Raw genomic sequence first — 18,871 nt, 5'->3', positions numbered from 1 at the left:
CTAGGCAGTCTCCAGAGGGCCTGAGGGGATCTGAGCCCAGATGACCACAGCCATGACCTGCTCTTTAATTAATTAATTAGTTTTATTTATTTCCAGTGTCTTGCTCTGTCGCCCAGGCTGGAGTGCAGTGGCACGATCTCGGCTCACTGCAACCTCCGCCTCCCGGGTTTAAGCGATTCTCCTGCCTCAGCCTCCCTAGTAGCTAAGACTACAGGCGCGTGCCACCACTCGCGGCTATTTTTTGTATTTTTAGTAGAGTTGGAGTTTCACTATATTGCCCTGGCTGGTCTAGAACTGCCGACCTCAAGTGATCCGCCCGCCTCAGCCTCCCAAAGGGCTGGGATTAGAGGTGTGAGCCACTGCGTCCGGCCTCCTGACCTACTCTTTAATGCTTCCTGTGTTGACTGCCTTCCCTTCCCTGTCTCACTTCCCCACTCCTCTTCCTGGGTCACCTCCCAAACAAACTACTTGGACCTGAATCTCGTCCAGCCTTATGTTCTGGTGTTAAAGAGTCTGTCTGGAATTTACCCTGAGAACAATAGGTGGGTTTATAAACGGGTGTGCATGGTCTCATTTGCAGCTCAGTCAGAGCACTCTAGCTGCACCATGGAAAATGGGCAGAAGCGGCAAGAGTGGAGCCACGGGTCTGCCCAGGGAGAGGGTAGAGTGACACGGAGGGGGACCGAAGACAGATCCCTGAATGACACCAACACCAAGGAGACTAAGCTGAGGCAGAGTAGGGAGGAGAGGAAAGCCGGGAGACAGTGAGTCCCCAGAGGCCATGGGATGAACACTTCACAAATAAACCGGTGGCCACGGAGATATTGAGAGCGATGGTAAATCTGTGTAATTAAAGCAGCTCTAGTAAGGGAACTGACAGATACATTATTGGAACAGAGTGGAGTCACGTATTAAACACAAAGATAGGTGCAGGCCGGGTGTGGTGGCTCATACCTGTAATCTCAGCACTTTGAGAGGCCAAAGCAGGAGGATTGCTTGAGCCCAGAAGTTTGGGACCAGCCTGGGCAACATGGCAAAACCCTGTCTCTACAAAAAAAAAAAAAAATTAGCCAGTTGTTGGAGTACACACCTGTAGTTCCAGCTTCTCGAAAGGCTGAAATGGGAGGATCCCTTGACCCTGGAAGGTCAAGGCTGCAGTGAGCCAAGATTATGTCACTGTACTCCAGCCTGGGCCACAGAGTGAGACTCTGTCTGCAATAATGAAAAAAAAAAAAAAAAAGAGTAGGAACTTAGTGTGCAATAAAAGCATTTAAATCAGGGGAGAAAGAAATTTCTCCAAATAGGATCTTTAAACAATTGGCTGCTCATTCAGGGTAGGTCAGAGGAGACAGGAAAATGTACTCAAACTTTACAGATTTGCAAAGGTGTGTAACTATTTAAAATGTGATAGAACTGCCATGGGTAAACTGAGTCCTTTCCCTACTTTGTGTCAGTTGCAAAGGAAGAACACACAGATTGGGGGGTTGTGGGGAGGAAGGCAAGCAGGATTTATTCTTTGGCCAGAGAAGGAGAAGGAATGACCTCTTGCTCCAGAGACACCTCCTCCTCCCCAAGTTGTGGGTAGCTGGGGAATTTTAAGGAGTTAGATATGGGGCGGGGAGGTTTGTCTGTTTGTGCAGGGAGGAACTTTAGATGTGCAGGTGCAAATCATAAACATGTCACTTCACAGGATGCATGTTTAGAAAATGGCAATTTTCTACAAAGATTAGCCAGGTGTGGCGGCACACACCTGTAATCCCAGCTACTCGGGAGGCTGAGACAGGAGAATGACTTGAACCCAGGAGGTGGAGGTTGCAGTGAGCCAAGATTGCACCACTGCACTCCAGCCTGGGCGACAGAGCGAGACTCTGTCTCAAAAAAAGAAAAATGAAAAAAAGAAAAAAGAAAATAGCAATTTTCTTCTCTGCGTGGGAATTTTGGTATTATAATGATATATTAATGGTCTAAAGATAACAAGGAGTCCCTGATTCTGCGTTGCTCTGGTTTCCATCAGGCTTTACCTTCCTCTGATAATTGGCAAAAGGTTCTGAAGCTCCCAGGCCATCTGGAGTCCTTGTAAACTAGCATACCTACAGGTAAAGAGACTGAAAGAAACTGTTTAAGAAACGAAATGGAGCTTTTGCAGCTATCTACTGCTTAAGAAAATAATGAGTGTTCAGCTGGTTTGCTCTCTCAGCTATTTCTCCAGGACTGCCCCAGCAGCAGAGTCTCCAAAAGTGAGCAAAATCAGCTACACAAAATGGGACATGCAAGTTACCCATCTGTTTGTGTTGCACACATTTTGCATGAAAGGTAGAAAATGCAAACAAAGGTAACTGGACACTCCTTGAAGTTACTTAACTGATGACGACACCTCACTCTCTTCTCTACGTGGCTGGTGTTCCATTTTTCCTCCCACAGATGCTGTGAGCATGTCAGTACCAGTGGGGCTTTGCAGCCATGATACAAGGCTTTTCTTCTCTGTCATGTGTACAGAGCCATGTACCACCATGGAACCAATGTTCCAGCCGTGGTTCACTGTGTGGTTTCCTTCTTCATAACTGCCACGACTAAAACAACATGTCAAAGCAATATTTTTTTCCTCTTTATTTCTCCGGGGCAATTTCTCAGTGAATGTGCCTTTTTTATTTCTTTTTCCTTTTTTTTTGAGACGGAATCTCACTCTGTCGCCCGGACTAGAGTGTAATGGTGTGATCTCTGCTCACTGCAACCTCCGCCTCCTGGGTTCAAGCGATTCTCCTGCCTCAGCCTCCCGAGCAGCTGGGACTACAGGTGCGCGCCACCACACCCAGCTAATTTTTTTGTATTTTTAGTATGCATGAGGTTTCACCATGTGGGCCAGGCTGATCTTGAACTCCTGACTTTGTGATTTGCCCGCCTTGGCCTCCCAAAGTGCTGGGATTACAGACGTGAGCCACTGCACCCTGCCGAATGTACTTTTTTTTTTTTAACTCTATCTTACTTCCTTCTCATCACCTAATTCAGAATTCCTATAATAGTTGGTCAAGAGTCTATTGCCTAGTGATGTCAGAGGGTTAGCAGAAATCCCAGTGCCTTGGTATCCACAAATGTTTTTCTTTTAGTTATGCTAAACTGGTGCTGCCTAATAGGGCAGCCACTCACACATACTTCAATTTAAATTAATTAAAATGACGTAAAATTTAAAATTATTGTTTTCAGCTGTACAAGCCATATTTTGATAGCCACCTGTAGCTAATGGCTACCATATTGAACAGCAAAGATATACAGAACTTGCCCAGCAGTATAGAAAGCTCAACTGGACAGTGCTACAACAGTTGCAGGTAAGCAAGGAAGGTAAGGATAGTCCCAATCAGATAAATGGCATCTATTTTGTGTGAAGCCTTGTGTGGTGGCTCACACCTGTAGTCCCAGCTACTTGGGAAGCTGAGGTGGGAGGATTACTTGAGGTCAGGAGTTTGAGACCAGCCTGGGCAACATAATGAAATGAAAATTAAAAAAAAATTTTTTCTGTGTGAAATAGGAGGCACAGTAGTCCTCCTTGGGGACAAGTCCACAGCTACTTGGGAGGCTAAGGAGGGAGGATCACCTGAGCCCAGGAGGTCAAGGCTGCAGTGAGCCATGATTGCACCACTGCACCTCAGTCTGGGCAACAGAGCAAGACCCTGAAAAAAAAAGAGAAAGAAATAGAGAAAGAGAGAAAGGAAAGAAAGAGAGAGAAAAAGAAATAGGAAGCAGAGTTGCTCGAGAGTGAGAGGGAAGGCAGGTGGGTGGGATGGTGGGATGAGTATAGAGAAGATTCGAAGGAAGGAAGGAGGGAGGGAGGGAGGAAGGAAAGAAAGGGAGAGAGGAGAAAGAAAGAAAGAAAAAAAGAAAGAAAGAAAGAAGAAAGAAAAATAAAGAGAAAGAAAGAAAGAGAAAGAGAGAAGGAGGGAGGGAGGATGGAAGGAAAGAGAGAGAGAAAAGAGAAAGAAAAAAAGAAAGAAAGAAGAAAGAAAGAAAGAGAACGAAAGAAAGAAAGAGAAAGAGAGAAGGAGGGAGGGAGGAAGGAAGAAAGGAAGCAAGGAAGGAAGGGGAGGCAGAGGTGCCTGAGAGTGAGAGGGAAGGCAGGCAGGTGGGACGTGGGATGAGTGTAGAGAAGATTCAAAATAGTTGCTATGGTGAATGGGAGGAGAGAGCCAACAGGGAAAACAGGAATTCCAGAGTAGTGGTGAGAATTAGAGACCATGAATTTGTTATTGCCAACAGTCTAGGTGACTGAGATTATGGTAGAGGCCTGGGCCTTCCCACCAACAGGAACCGCCTCCCACCTCCACACTCAGTAACCACCAGGACTTGCCAACTGGTTCACATAGTTTTAAGATGTGTCATCATTGGTATCTACTATGTTTGTTATGGTGTCGACATGTGTTACTGGGACAGTAACTAGTCAGGTCCAAGATACAGGAGCAAAAAGCTGATTCAGTTGCTCTGCCCATAGGTCACCCTCCCCTGGGGCTTGCACCCCTGCCAGGCCACAACACGGGGCAGGAAGCTTCTCTTTGTCCCCTAACTCAACTCAGCCACTGGGAATGACTTCGTTCATTCAACTTAATCTGGGTATAACTACGCTACCTCCTTATGAATGCTGGATTTCTTTTAACCTCAAGATCTCCCCTCTGTTCCCCTCTACCCAAGCCAAATACCCATGCTATCCTTGGGAACTTTAAAAAATATCTATCTCCTAGTCAAGACAGCTGGCCGCTTCACATAACAACGCAGGTCTTCTGCAACCCTAAACAAAGGCTGGAGATGGATGGGGAAACGCTCTCCTAATGGTGGATGGGTAGAGAGACGTCTGAGGTTTCTGGAGGACAGAGGACCTATTGTTTTCTCCACCAGTCTAAGCAGAACAGGTATAAAAACAGAATGGAAGGAAATTTACATTGATCCAGGACTGGGCTTTTGCTGCAAGTTGCAAATTAAGTTATTTAGGGTGCTTTTGTCTGAAAGTAGCAGAATGCCTGACTCAAGCTGGCTTAAATATGAAATAAATTATTATTTCATGTATTAGGATATCCTGGGGGAAGATACTTCAGATGGGGTTGATTTAGTGGTTTGACAACATCATCAAAGATCTGGGTTCTTCCTGTCTCTGTGCACTGCCACCCTTGTTGCTGGGTTCATCCTCAGAAGGAAAGATCATCAGTTCTTTTGTCTCTTTCATGGGAAAATCTTTCCCAGAGTCCTCTTTACCCCACCTCACTCTACCCTCTAGAACTAGAAGTGAGTCACATGACTGTTTCTCTCCTGATAAGAGACAGGGAATGACCATGACCAACTTGGACCAACCGTCTGGGTTGGAATGGATGTTGGGGAGTCGTTCACAACATCCATGACTGGGTATAGCAAAGATCATGGAATCTAGGCTGGATGGGAAAGGAATTGGAGGAAGGAGGGTCCTGAGAGGGAGAAAGTGGAAGGGCCAAGGGATTCTGGAGTTCAAAGAACTGCTAAGCTGGAATGATCAAAAGAACAGAAGGTACAAGTCTGTGATCAGAGAAATGTGAGACTTTAGAGGAAGATTCATTCCAGGAGAAACTGAGGGCCAGTACATGGTCCAGGGAGATGGTGGCTAAAGTAGAGTGGAGGTGAAGGTCATTGGAATAAGAAGGGACAGGAGCTGAGGGGCCAGGAGTTCGGCCAGGTCCTGGGTCATTAAAGTCACCAATTTGGCGGTAGGAACTGGGGCGAGAAGGATAAGCCAGTTGCCAAAGCCCTCTGAGAATAACAGTTGATTGATTGATTGAGGAGTAGGCATGAATAAAGGTTGATTGATTGACTGAGGAGTAGGCATCATCAATGAGAAGGCACAGAAGGTGGTACAGCCAGATATCAGGAACCTCAGTGCTTACTCAAGATGGCGGACTATGGATCTGGAAGTAGAGGTGTGGAGCATAGAGGACACCATGGGGGTGGGAGACGGACCACCATCCCCTGGGAAGGGCTTCGAGGACTGTCAGGGAAGAGCCAGGTCTTACTCAGGGCAGGAAGTAGAGGGAACTTTGTATGCAGAGGTCAGGACCTTAAAAATAAAGAGCACACTCCACTCTTCCCTTTCTCCATCTCACAGGCTGGAATGAGAATCTGTAGGTGAGCCACCATTTACCCAGAGTTTGGGTCATATCCCTACCCGGTAATCGGTAATAGAAGCGTGCTTGAAACAATCCTTCCCACGTGTCCGTTAATCCTTAGAGCTCGTCCATATCAGGGGTGTAGCAGACACTCCTAGTTGCCCATTCAAAATCCATTTTAGGTAGGGCAGAGTGGCTAATGCCTGTAATCCCAGCACTTTGGGAGGCTGAGGCAGGAGGATCCCTTGGGCCCAGGAGTTCGAGACCAGCCTGGGCAACATAGCGAGACCCCTTTTCTCTACAAAAAAATAGAAAAAATAACCAGGTGTGGTGGGCATGCGCCTATAGTCCCAGCTACTCTGGAAGCTGGGTGGCGGTTGCAGGGGATCATTTGAGCCCAGGAGGTCAAGGTGAGCCATGATCACGCCACTGCACTCCAGCCTTGAGTGCTCAGTGAGACCCTGTCACAATAAATAAATAAATAAATAAAGCATTCTATTTTCCTTATTAACAGAATCCCCAATTTTGTTCAGGTTTGAAACCCTTGAGAAAGACAGCTTCATCCCCAATTCAGGAGTATCACGTTAGTCTCATTCTGCTTGTGGTTGACTCGTGTAGGAATGGATATGAAAATGAGTATATGGCTATGAAACGTGAGAGGAAACTTGTTGGGGGGCTTCTAAAGAAAGATGTAGGGGCTCGGCACAGTGGCTCACACCTGTAATCTCAGCACTTTGGGAGGCTGAGACGGGAGGATTGCTTCAGATCAGGAGTTCAAGACCAGCCTGGGCAACATAGTGAAGCCCGTCTACAAAAATGTTAAAAATTATTCAGGCGTGGGTGGTGCACACTTACAGTCCCAGCTACTTGGGAGGCTGAGGTGGGACGGTCACTTGAGCACGGGAGTCAAGGTTGCACATTGCTGCACTCTAGCCTGGGTGACAGAGTGAGATCCCATCAAGGAAGGAAGGAGGGAGGGCAGGAGGGAGGGAAAGAGGAAACCAAGGAAAGTAGGAAAGAAGCCAGGAAGGAAGGAGGGAAGGAAAGAAGGAAGGAGTCATTCCTAAGAAAGAGACACAAGAAGAGATGGGCTTTCTGAAATGACATGCTCTGGATGGTAGAGCAGAATGATGGAAAGAACTTGGTTTGAACCACTGAGTTAACTAACCCAGGAGCCACCCTACCTTGGGACTTCTCTCTCTCTCTCTCTCTGAAATATTGTTTAAGTCGTTTTAACTGGGCTTTCATTTACTCTTAGCCAAAGAATTCTGTGATGATCAGAAGACTGACCACAGCATCCCTGCAGAACAGAGCCAGACAAATATCCAGGCAAACATCTGCCTGCTGGAGGCAGCCTGCCTGGGTGCTGGGATCAGTCTCAAATCTAGCACACAATGGGCCACCCACGCTGGCATCTTTCCTATGGTGTCCTTGCCCTGGCATCTCCTGGTCATCGATAGGTCTTGGAATAAGGTACTGGAATGTGGCTCAGGTGTCTACTACCTTATAGAACCAAAGCCTCAATTCCCTTCCATTTTCTCATTCCCCTTGAGAGTTCTGGCAGCTTCTCCTTTAGTCCAACTAACACAGAAGAGATGCTCTCATTCAAATAATGGATGGGTTGACTGCCTCTAACTAGTCCGCCCTTCCTTCCTTCCTTCCTTCCTTCCTTCCTTCCTTCCTTCCTTCCTTCCTTCCTTCCTTCCTTCTTCCTTCTTCCTTCCTATCTCTCGCTCTCTTTCTTTTTTGAGACAAGATCTTGCTTTGTCACCCAGGTTAGAGTGCAGTGGCACCATCATAGCTCACTGCAGCCTCGACCTCCAGGGCTCAAACAATCCTCCCACCTCAGCCTCCCAGCAGCTGGAACTACAGGCATGCACCACCACACTGGGCTAATTTTTGTATTTTTTGGAGAGATGGGGTTTCGTCATGTTGCTGGGCTCAAGAAATCTGCCGCCTTGACCTCCCAAAGTGCTGGGATTATAGGCGTGAGCCACTGCACCTGGCCCAGAATTTCATTTCTTTTAAAGGCTGAATAATAAGTCTGTTGTACAGATATTCCACATTTTGTTTGTCTATTAATCCGTTGATGAACATTTCGTTTCTTTCCACTTTTTTGCTACTGTGGATAATGCTGGTATAAACATGGTTCTACAAATTCCTATTCATGTTCCTGCCTTCAATTCTTTGGGGGGATATAGCCAGTAGTAGAATTGCTGGGTCATGTGGTAATTCTGTATTTAAGTTTTTGAGGAAACACGTTTTGTTTTTTCTTTTTTATTCTTTTAACACAAAGAACATTTCTTCTGTGTTTTTATGTAATCTACCAAGATAGCCACGCGTGCCTGATAGCATCTCCTTTTAAACCCAAAAGCTGAATAAATCACCCTTGGAAGGGGAAATATCTTCCTTGTATCAGTGAGTCACCACCTCTCTCGCTAAAGCAGAAATAAAAATTATTAATTTAATTCCAGCTGGGCACATTGGCTCATGCCTGTAATCCCAGCATTTTGGGAGGCCAAGGCAGGCGGATCATCTGAGGTCAGGGGTTCGAGACCACCTTGGCCAACATGGTGAAATCCCGTCTCTACTAAAAATACAAAAATTAACTGGGCATGGTGGTAGACTCCTGTAGTCCCGGCTACTCAGGAGGCTGAGGCAGAGGAATCACTTGAACCTGGGAGATGGAGGTTGCAGTGAGCCGAGATCACACCACTGCATTCCAGCCTAGGCAATGAGTGAGACTCCGTCTCAAAAAAAATAAAAATAAAAATAAAAAAATGTAATTCCAATAGTGCATTTTGCTACAGAGGATAGAGAGGGGAAGCAGAATAAAGTTATGCTGAATAGTTGGACATTTAGGACATGAGACAAAAAACAGAAGCAGACAGACTGAGAGAAGGAAGAGAGGAGCTGAGTTATGGGGCTGTGGCGTGAAGACCACAAGCCCCAAGACTCCCTCGAGTGATCCTCAATAGAGAGTTCCTCCCTAGTCCTGGACTCCAGGAGGCCTGACTCATTTACAACATGTCTTCTTGTTTTCTATGAGATCTCGTCTTCCATATTTCTCTCTGAGCATCCGCATAAGAAGCCCTAAGTGTGTAACTGTTCAAACAAATGCAGCTAAAACACAGTCTCATTCCCTTGGTCCCCACCAAACTGACAGCACCTTCATGTCAATAACATTGACTCACTTGGGCCCATTTTGTTGAGCCAGTGACATGGCACTCATCAGAGTAGTCGTCTCAATCCAGCTAAAGAGCTCCAAGCCAAATGGAGAAGCCAGTGGAATGGGTAGGAATGGGGCGGAATGGGATTGTCACCATGCTGGGGAATGGAGATGGTGACATGGGATAAAGCAGGTACAGCAAGCAGGACGTGAGGGCCAGAGCCGAGGGGTCTGCAGGTCAGGAGGATGAGCTCAGGATCGCTGGCGGCCCCAGGAAGGTGTAGGGAGGGCACCTTGGCTCTGCCCACCTGCAGGAAGAGAAGAGGGGATGGCGATAGAGTCCATGATTGAAGATCTCTGTACTTCTCCCTGCCCATGGCATAGCTCTTACCCAAACTCCTTCTTTTCACTGGCCTTTTTATCCAGTCAAACCAAATTTCCCTTGGCTCTCGCTCTCTCTCTCTCTCTCTGTCTCTTTCTCTTGCTTTTTTTCATACCCACCCCCATTTCTCTTATGCCTAGAACAGTCTCCCACTTAGCATCTGCCTGCCCAGTTCTTTGCCTTCCTTTACAACTCCACCTACCACTTAATTTCTCTAAGTGGCTAATTAACTGAAAGTTGAATAATTATACCTCTTTCCCCAAAACACATCTCTGAAATCCCACATGCCCCTGGGGTTGCGATCCATGAAGAAAGGTCTCTGACTACCTAATTTTCATTAAGGGAATTCAATGAGATGACTAATTACAAACACCATGCCTGATATCTAATACTGTTCAGTGAACTGCAGCTATTAATTAATAATGATATGTTATTAATAATAATAAAATAATAATATGATATAAGCTCTTAGAAGACAAGGACAGTGGCTGCTCTATGCCAAGTTTCAATAGTCCAATATTCAATTTTTTTTTTTTTTTTGAGACAGAATCTCGCTCTGTCACTCAGGCTGGAGTGCAATGGCACGATTTCGGCTCACTGCAATCTCCATCTCCTGGGTTCAAGCAATTCTCTGCCTTAGCCTCCCGAGTAGCTGGGATTACAGGTGCCTGCCACCATGCCCAGCTAATTTTTGTATTTTTAGTAGAGACAGGGTTTCACCATCTTGTTCAGGCTGGTCTTGAACTCTTGACCTCGTGATCCACCCACCTCAGCCTCCCAAAGTGCTAGGTTTATAGGCGTGAACCACCATGTCTGGCCTCAGATATTTAATTGTAGCAGAGATTGATAGACTTTTCTGCCATGCCCAGCTTCCCCCTCTAGCTCAATTTGAGATCACAGACCTTCATATCCATAGCTGTGGCTTATTGGACCAGGGTGAACATCTGCCCAGGAGAGCAAGACTATTGGCTGGTCAGTGGCCAATTGGGACTGCTCTATTGAGAATATGAGCCATGTGTAGCGGCTCATGCCTGTAATCCCAGCAATTTGGGAGGCCAAGGCAGGAGGATCACTTGAGGCCAGGAGTTCAAGACCAGCCTGGGCAACATAGCGAGACCCTGTCTCTACAAAAAAAAAATTTTTTTTAATTAGGCATGGTGGTGTGTGCTTGTAGCCTAGCTACTTGGGAGCCTGAGGTGGGAGGATTGCTTTAGCCAAGAGGTTATCTGTAGAGATGAGGTTTCACTATGTTGCCCAGGCTGGTCTCAAACTCCTGGGCTCAAGCAATCCTCCCATCTCGGCCTTCCAGAGTGGTAAGATTACAAGCGTGAGCCACCAGACCCAACCCCAGCTCTGCCATCTCTATGGTGTTACCTTCATCAGCATGATCCAAAATGGTTCCCACCAGAACTGAATTCTAAAAAGGCTGGAAGCACTTTAGGAGGCTGAGGCAGGTGGATCACCTGAGGTCAGGAGTTCGAGACCAGCCTGGCCAACATGGTGAAACCTCATCTTTACTAAAAATACAAAAAATTAGCCGGGCGTGGTGGCACGTGCCTATAATCCCAGCTACTTGGGAAGCTGAAGCAGGAGAATTGCTTGAACCCAGGAGGCGGAGGTTGCAATGAGCCGAGATTGCACTACTACACTCCAGCCTGGGTGACAGAGCGAGACTCCGTTTCAAAAAATAAAAATAAAAATAAAAAATTAAAAGCCTGGAAGAAAGAGGAAAGGAGAAAGAGAGGGCATGTTCCTCCCTTGAAGGATGGGATCTGTCACTGCCACTTGCAGGTCATTGGCCAGAGCGTAGTCACATGGTCACACCTACCTGCAGTAGAAGGTAGGAAATGCCGTCCTCATTCTGCTGACCATGTTCCCTACCGAAAATCGGGGATCCAGACATTGAAGACAACCAAGAATTCCTGCCACCAGTACCCATGAAACAGTCCTCTGAGCTGGGGCTGAATGAGTCCTACACATGGAAGGAAATCTTTGAGTTTCCAGGGGATCTGGGCAGCTCTGAGGCATATAACATAGCCCAACCAGGAAAAAGCTCCCAAAAGAGAATTTATTTGTCCAGGAATGTACAGGCAAAAAATCACCATTCTGTGTTTTTCCATGGGGTGGAGGCCCGACCAACCTCATGTGGTTTGTTCCGTCCAGCTTGGCACTGACAGAGGCTGGTGGGGGCTGGGGGAGGGTCTGAAAATCCAGGGTCTCAGGTATGAACTATTGCTCTGATCAACTGCTAGGCTGTGTCCTGTGGGAATGTGCTGGGTTTCTACATGACCCAGAGGTCACTGATTTCACAAGATCTGCAAACAATCCAATATTCAAATATTTAACTATAGCAGAGATTGATAGATTTTTCTGCCATGCCCAATATCCCCCTCTAGCTCAATCTGAAATCAACAGACCTTCATATCCACAGCTGTGGCTTATTGGACCATTCCCTGATCCACCAGCTGAACGAGAGTCATACTGTCCTCTGAGGCTCCACCATACCTGGAATAGACATCTCTTGGTTGGACCATGCTTCCTGTGTTCTCAGTTGATATGGCTCAGATTGAGCTGTCCCCTTCTGCAAGTCCCAGGGGCAGGTCCAGGATCCAGTCCTAGACAATCAAAGCACAATTTTTCCCTGGCTACTGTGCTTTGTTCAAGAGCAGGCACATGATTCAGGTTGGTCTGAGACAAGTCTTGGAATTTTGGCTAAAATCATTGAAAAAGTGGTGCTCTTTGAGTTGGAGTTGCTAAGCTGGCAGGATATAAGCCTAAAGCTCTTGGTGGCCATCATGCCAGCAGGGAATTAAGTTGACTCAGAGAAAACCAGAGGGTAATGATGGAGGGATTTCTGATGACATCATTTGAACACCCTGATCAAGCCATACCTGAAACCTCACTAGATTTAGGAGCTAATAACCTCCCTTTATTGCTTAAGCCAATTGGAGCAGGCACACGTATCACTTTTGACCAAGAGTCTTGGCTAATCTAGCATCTCTGTGTCCCTTCATAACGTGGCTTCTCACTTTGTATCTGATGTGGCAATTATTCCTGAGCACAATTAATGCGTCCTCCTTGGCTACGAGAATTTTTTTTTTTCTTTTTTTTTTTTTTAGATGGAGTCTCTCTCTGTTGTCTAGGCTGGAATGCAGTGGTGCAATCTCAGCTCACTGCAACCTCCACCTGCTGGATGCAAGTTATTCTCCTGCCTCAGCCTCCTGAGTAGCTGGGACTACAGGTGCATGCCACCACGCCCAGCTAATTTTTATATTTTTAGTAGAGACAGGGTTTCACCATGTTGGCCAGGCAGGTCTCGAGCTCCTGACCTCAAGTGATTTGCCCTCCTCAGCCTCCCAAAGTGCTGGGATTACAGGCATGAGCCACCGTGCCCAGCCAGCTATGAGATCTTGAAACCAGAATTCCTCCTAGGTGCCAGGCACAACTCAGGTGTTTGGGGAATGCATGGTGAATGAGTGGCTGGATCGATGAATGGATGGACTGACAGATGGAAATAATTAAGATAATACACGTCCCTCCAGAACATCAAGCCTCCAATTGCAGCCTATGCTTCTCCAGGCCTTTCTCAGAATCCTTGCCCCATTCTTGTGTTCATTCACTGAGGTAATAAATGTTTATTGCTCACTACGCCGTGTGAGGCTCTGTGCCAGGGAGTGTGGCGCAGTGGATTCCTCAGCCTAGGCACTGTGGACACTTTTGTTTTTTGTTTTTGTTGTTATTGTTTTTGAGACAGGGCTTCACTCTGTGGCCCAACTGGAGTGCGGTGGCACAATCACAGCTCACTGCAGTCTCAACCTCCTGGGCTGAAGCAATCCTCCCACCTCGGCCTCTCAGTTAGCTGCGACTACAGGTGCATGCCACCATGCCTGGCTAATTTTTTTGTATTTTTTTGTAGAGATAGGGTCTTCCTATATTGCTTAACCTGGTCTCTTAATCTTACTCTGGTGGCACCCGGGCTCTGGAGTCATTATGGACCTGGATTTGAACCCCAGCTCTGCCCCTTCATCTTGGTGTGACCCTGGACAACTTGCTTAGCCTCTCTGGACCTTGATTTCTTCATCTGTAAAATGAACATTGGTGGCATTTTGCCCATATAGTTGTTGCGAGAATAACCAAGATAAAATGACCCCTTACTATGTGCTGTTTATAAATGTTAGCTGTGATTATGCTTTTGCTTTCCAATTTAACTAGCCAGGTAGGTAGGTAAGTAGGGGGAGAGAGAGAGGGAGAGAAGGAGGAAACAGCAAAAATAAAAGCATTTTTTTCTCTGATAATTTGAGGAAAATATACTTGTCTAGACCAGTGGTTCTCAACTAGGGATGACTGTGTGCCCCAAGGACGTTTGGCAATGTCTGGAGACATCTTAGTTGTCATGACTGAGGGAGTGCTACTGGCATCTGCAGCCAGGAGTGCTGCTAATATATAGGACAACCCCTGTGACAAAGAAATATCTGGTTCCAATGTGCACAGTAGCCAGGCACGGTTGCTCACACCTGTAATCCCAGCACTTTAGGAGGCTGAGACAGGAGGATAGCTTGAGCTCAGGAGTTCAAGACAAGCTTAAGCAATACAGGGAGACCCTATCTCTACAAAAAATACAAAAAAATTAGCCAGGCATGGTGGCGTGTGCCTGTAATCGCAGCTGCTTGAGAGGCTGAGGTGGGAGGATTGCTTCAGCCCAGGAGGTTGAGGCTGCAGTGAGCTGTGATTGTGCCACTGTACTCCAGCCTGGGCCATAGAGTGAAACCCTGTCTCAAAAACAGCAACAACAAAAACAAAAAACAAAAGTGTCCACAGTGCCTAGGCTGAGGAATCCTGGTCTATAATACATTGACATCTCTGATATTAAGGGCCACAGTGCAAGGTACAGTGTCTGGCACATAGTAGGTGCTCAATGAATGTTTGACAACCACATGAATGAATGAATCAATCAATCACAGAATGAGTGAATCATCGAATGAATGAATGATTATATAGTTCATTTGTCATTTGCCTGAGTGCCTGGGACAGGGCTGCATCCGAGCAGCTGTTCATTAAATAGGTATGGACAGGTTCCTGTAAATGTCCCCTTCTGAAGCAGCTGGGGAGTGAGGTCCTGGCGGGGGAACACCCGGCCTCACAGCTGTGGTTCCAGGTCATGATAAATTGCTGTGGGAAGCCACATTGCAGACAGCTCATCACACATTGTAATGGATTCATTGTCTTCTCTCGTGGCCCCCTTTATCTCAAACTCTCAGCAGACAAGGGTTAAAAGGGACTGAACTGAGTGAGGGCCTGTGGATGCTGCTCTTCAGGAAAAGGAGGGAAAATGAGCCCAGACAGGGTCATCGTTAACCGGCTCCAAGGTCAAGAGCCGGTTAGAACTTTAGAATTAGAGACAGGGGCAGGGATGGCGGCGGGACCCTCTTCATCACCACACCCTATCTAATTCATTTATTCAACAAATATTTATTGAGTACCAGAGACTCTTTGGGCATATGTGAGTTAACAAAACAGATGAAATCCTTACCCTGTTGGAATTTATATTTTAGAGAAGCAGGATGAACAATGGACACATAGGTCGGACATACCATATGTGAGGGGCCCTGTGCATTAGGAGAAAAATCAGGTAGGGAGGGAAGATAAGGCATGTTTGGGGTTGAGTTTTTCCATTGAGGTGAAATTCACATAACATGAAATTAATCATTTAAAAGTGAACAATTGGCCGGCGCAGTGGCTCAGGCCTGTGATCCCAGCACTTTGGGAGGCTGAGGCGGGAGGATTGCTTGATCCCGGGAGTTAGAGACCAACCTAGGCAACACAACAAGACTCCATCTCTGTTTTTTTTTTAAGTGAACAATTGAGCGGCATTTAGTTCATTCACAGTGTTATGTAACCACTATTTCTGTCTAGTTCCAGAACATTCTCATCACCCCAAAAGGAAATCCCATACCCATTCAGCCATTCCCCCTCCTCCAGCCCCTGGTAACCATTGCTTTTCTTTCTCTGTATGGGTTTGTCTGTTTTTGGATATTTCACATAAATGGCATCATACACTATGTGGCCTTTTGTGACTAGCTCCTTTCACAAGAATCTCACCTTGTTTTCAAGGTTCATTCATGTGGTAGCATGTGCCTTTCATTCTTTTTTATGGCTGAGTAAAATTGAATTACATGGATAGACCACATTTTGTTAATCCATTCGTCTGTTTAGGGACATCTGGGCTGTCTCCATCTTTGGCTATTGTGAATAGTGCTGCTGTGAACATTTAGGTTACAAGTATCTGTTTGAGGCCAGGCATGGTGGCTCACGCCAGCAGTCCTAGCACTTTGGGAGGCCGAGGCGGGTGGATCACTCGAGATCAGGAGTTCGAGACCAGCCTGGCCAACACGGCGAAACCCCATCTCTACTAAAAATAAAAAATAAAAATAAAAATGGTATCTGCTTGAGTCCCCATTTTCAATTCTTTGGGGTAAAAACCTAAAAGTGGAACTGCTGGGTATATGGTAATTCTGTGTTTAACTTCTTTAGGAATGGCCAGTTTCCCACAGCAGCAGCACCATGTTACACTCCTATCAGTAATATACAAAGCTTCCAATTTCTTCATCTCCTCACCAATACTTGTTATTTTCCATTTTTAAAATAACAGTCATCCTAATGATAGGAAGTCGTGTGTCCTGTGGTTTTGATCTGTGTTTCCCTAATGCATATCATTACGTGGTGAGCATCTTTTCATGTGCCCATTGGCCGTGTATATGTATCTTCTTAGATAGTCCTTTGCTCACTTTTGACGTCGGTCATTTGTCTTTTTGTTACTGAGTTAAAAGCATGGAGCTAACTTATTTTTATTTATTTTTATTTATTTATTTTTTTTGAGACAGTCTCACTCTGTCGCCCAGGCTGGAGTGCAGTGGCGCAATCTCGGCTCACTGCAACCTCCGCCTCCCAGGTTCAAGTGATTCTCCTGCCTCAGCCTCTCAAAGTGCTAGGATTACAGGTGTGAGCCATGACGCCCAGCCTGAGCTTTTAAATAGGGTGATCAGAAAAGACCTCCCTAAGATGATGACTTTTTTTTTTTTTTAAGATGGAGTCTCACACTGTTGCCCAGGCTGGAGTGCAGTGGCGCGATCTCAGCTCACTGCAAGCTCCGCCTTCAGGGTTCACGCCATTCTCCTGCCTCAGCCTCCTGAGTAGCTGGGACTACAGGAGCCTGCCACCATGCCCAGCTAATTTTTTGTATTTTTAGTAGAAACGGGGTTTCACCGTGTTAGCCAGGATGGTCTACGATCTCCCGACCTCATGATCCACCCACCTTGGCCTACCCAAAGTGCTGAGATTACAGGGTGAGCCACCGCACCCGGCCAGATGATGACTTTTAAGTGAAGACCTTAAGAAGGTGATGGGGGATGCCAAGGTGATATCTGAGAAGAGCATTCCAGGCAGAGAGGATGGCACATGCAAAGGCCCTGAGGTAAGTCACTTTCATTTGTCTGTAACTCGGTTTTCCTCTCTGCAAATGGGGAGGAATAAAACCATGAAGCATCACATCAAATGCTGGCAAATTATCAACACCTGGGTTCGCCCACAACTCTTGCTCTTAAGCAAGATACTTAATGTCTCAGAGCTTCCATTTGCTCACCTGTAAAATGGTGATAATAATTGTACCGACCTCACAGTGTTATCAAATTAAAAGAAATATGATTTGCCAGGGCTTGGCACCCAGTAGTGTTCAGAAATGCAGGGTTTGAACCCAGACCAGGTGGACTTCCAGTCCTGAGGGGCGATCACAGCTCACTGCAGCCTTGACCTCCCAGGCTTAGGTGATCATCCCATCTCAGCCTCTCAAGTAGCTGGGACTACAGGCACGTGCCACCATGCCCAGCTAATTTTTGTATGTTTCGTAGAGATGGGTTCCACCTTGTTGCCTAGGCTGGTCTCAAACTCTTAGGCTCAAGTGATGTGCCTGCCTTGGCCTCCCAAAGTGCTAGGATTACAGGTGTGAGCCACTGTGACTGGCTCCCCTCCCTCCCTCCCTCCCTCCCTCCCTTCCTTCCTTCCCTTCTTTTTTTTGAGTTAGAGTCTCACTCTGTCCCCCAGGCTGGAGTGCAGTGGCACAATCATGGCTTACTACAGCCTTGAACTCCTGGGTTCAAGCCATCCTCCTGCCTCAGTCTCCCAAGTTGGGATTACGGGCAGGAGCCACTGCACCTGGCTCAGTTCCCCTCATTTCTATGGGAGAATCTGAAGGGTTTCATAGTGTGGGGGCCTGTGGTCCATCCTGACTGCTACCCTGTACACACACGTGTGTCTGCCCAACAAATACCGTTCAGGGAAATAACGAAACACAAGATCAATCTTTTTCAACACAAGTTACCATGGTGTTTTGCTTTGTCTTGTTTTTTGGTGGCAAATAGATTGTGGGCCTTGGGGTCTCAAGTGAGTGCTCAGATCCCAGCTTCCATGCTTTACTGGTTGTTGGACCTCCGGCAAGTGTCGTAACCTCTCTGAATTTTAGTTTCCCGGCCTAACTTACAAAGCAGTTGTAAAGATCCAAGATAATTTTTGTAAAGCGCCCAGCACCCAAGAGGACTTTGGGCCTTATGGGGCCACACAGATGGTTATCCTGGTATGAAGAAAAGAACAAGAAACCCGAGCAGTTTGGGTGGCAAGGGAAGAACAGGAGAGAGAAATTCCAATCAGCCTATTTAAAATGCCGTGCAGAGCCTAGTGAGAGTGAAACCACAATCCACTAGTTTCCAGCCTTTATTTTTCTCCCTCTAGAAAGAACTAGGAATTAGGAATCTCAAATTCGAGCCATCACTTTGTCCAAAGCTAACTCTGTGCCCTTGAGCAAATCCCTTCCACTCTCTGCCTCAGTTTCCCAATCCGTTTGTAAAGACCTTTTCCTCTCTGTAACCATGGTGGTGCTGCTACTGACCAGCAGAGGGCAGTGTTGCACCAACATTCTCTATGGATCTGCGTTGCTTTTGCCTGACCTTGGACGGGAACATTGAAATCATTAATTAGTGGTCAGTGTCATCCTCTTTTTCAAAAAGCCTTATTTTATCCTCAGTGCATAGTCAGAACAAGGTCTTGCCACAGTGTACAGATGAGGAAGCAGAGCCTCAGAAACATAAGAAACTTAATTACTGGTAATTTTGGTCACACCACATCCTAAATTTAGACTCTCAGAATGGTATGAACCCA

The 18,871-nt window shown here is 46.4% G+C and overlaps 1 long non-coding RNA gene across 2 annotated transcripts; it reads right to left on the bottom strand.

Annotated features, from left to right (window-relative positions):
- Positions 1 to 8,422: 8,422 nt before the first annotated feature.
- LOC129525893 (uncharacterized) lies at positions 8,423 to 17,657 on the bottom strand. Of its 2 annotated transcripts, XR_010129437.1 has the most exons (5): positions 16,977 to 17,657; positions 12,170 to 12,279; positions 11,805 to 11,979; positions 11,493 to 11,636; positions 8,423 to 9,590 (listed from the first exon to the last, which is right to left on the bottom strand). It is a non-coding gene; the product is annotated as an uncharacterized lncRNA (long non-coding RNA). The 2 variants fall into 2 exon arrangements; XR_008670435.2 differs by lacking the exon at positions 16,977 to 17,657 and having other exon boundaries at positions 12,170 to 13,000.
- Positions 17,658 to 18,871: the final 1,214 nt, after the last annotated feature.

The sequence above is a fragment of the Gorilla gorilla genome, chromosome 10, assembly GCF_029281585.2.
Source record: "Gorilla gorilla gorilla isolate KB3781 chromosome 10, NHGRI_mGorGor1-v2.1_pri, whole genome shotgun sequence".
Taxonomy (NCBI): Eukaryota; Metazoa; Chordata; class Mammalia; order Primates; family Hominidae; genus Gorilla; species Gorilla gorilla.
The sequence above is the reverse complement of the archived record's forward strand: the minus strand, read 5'-3'. Positions and strand labels throughout refer to the sequence as shown.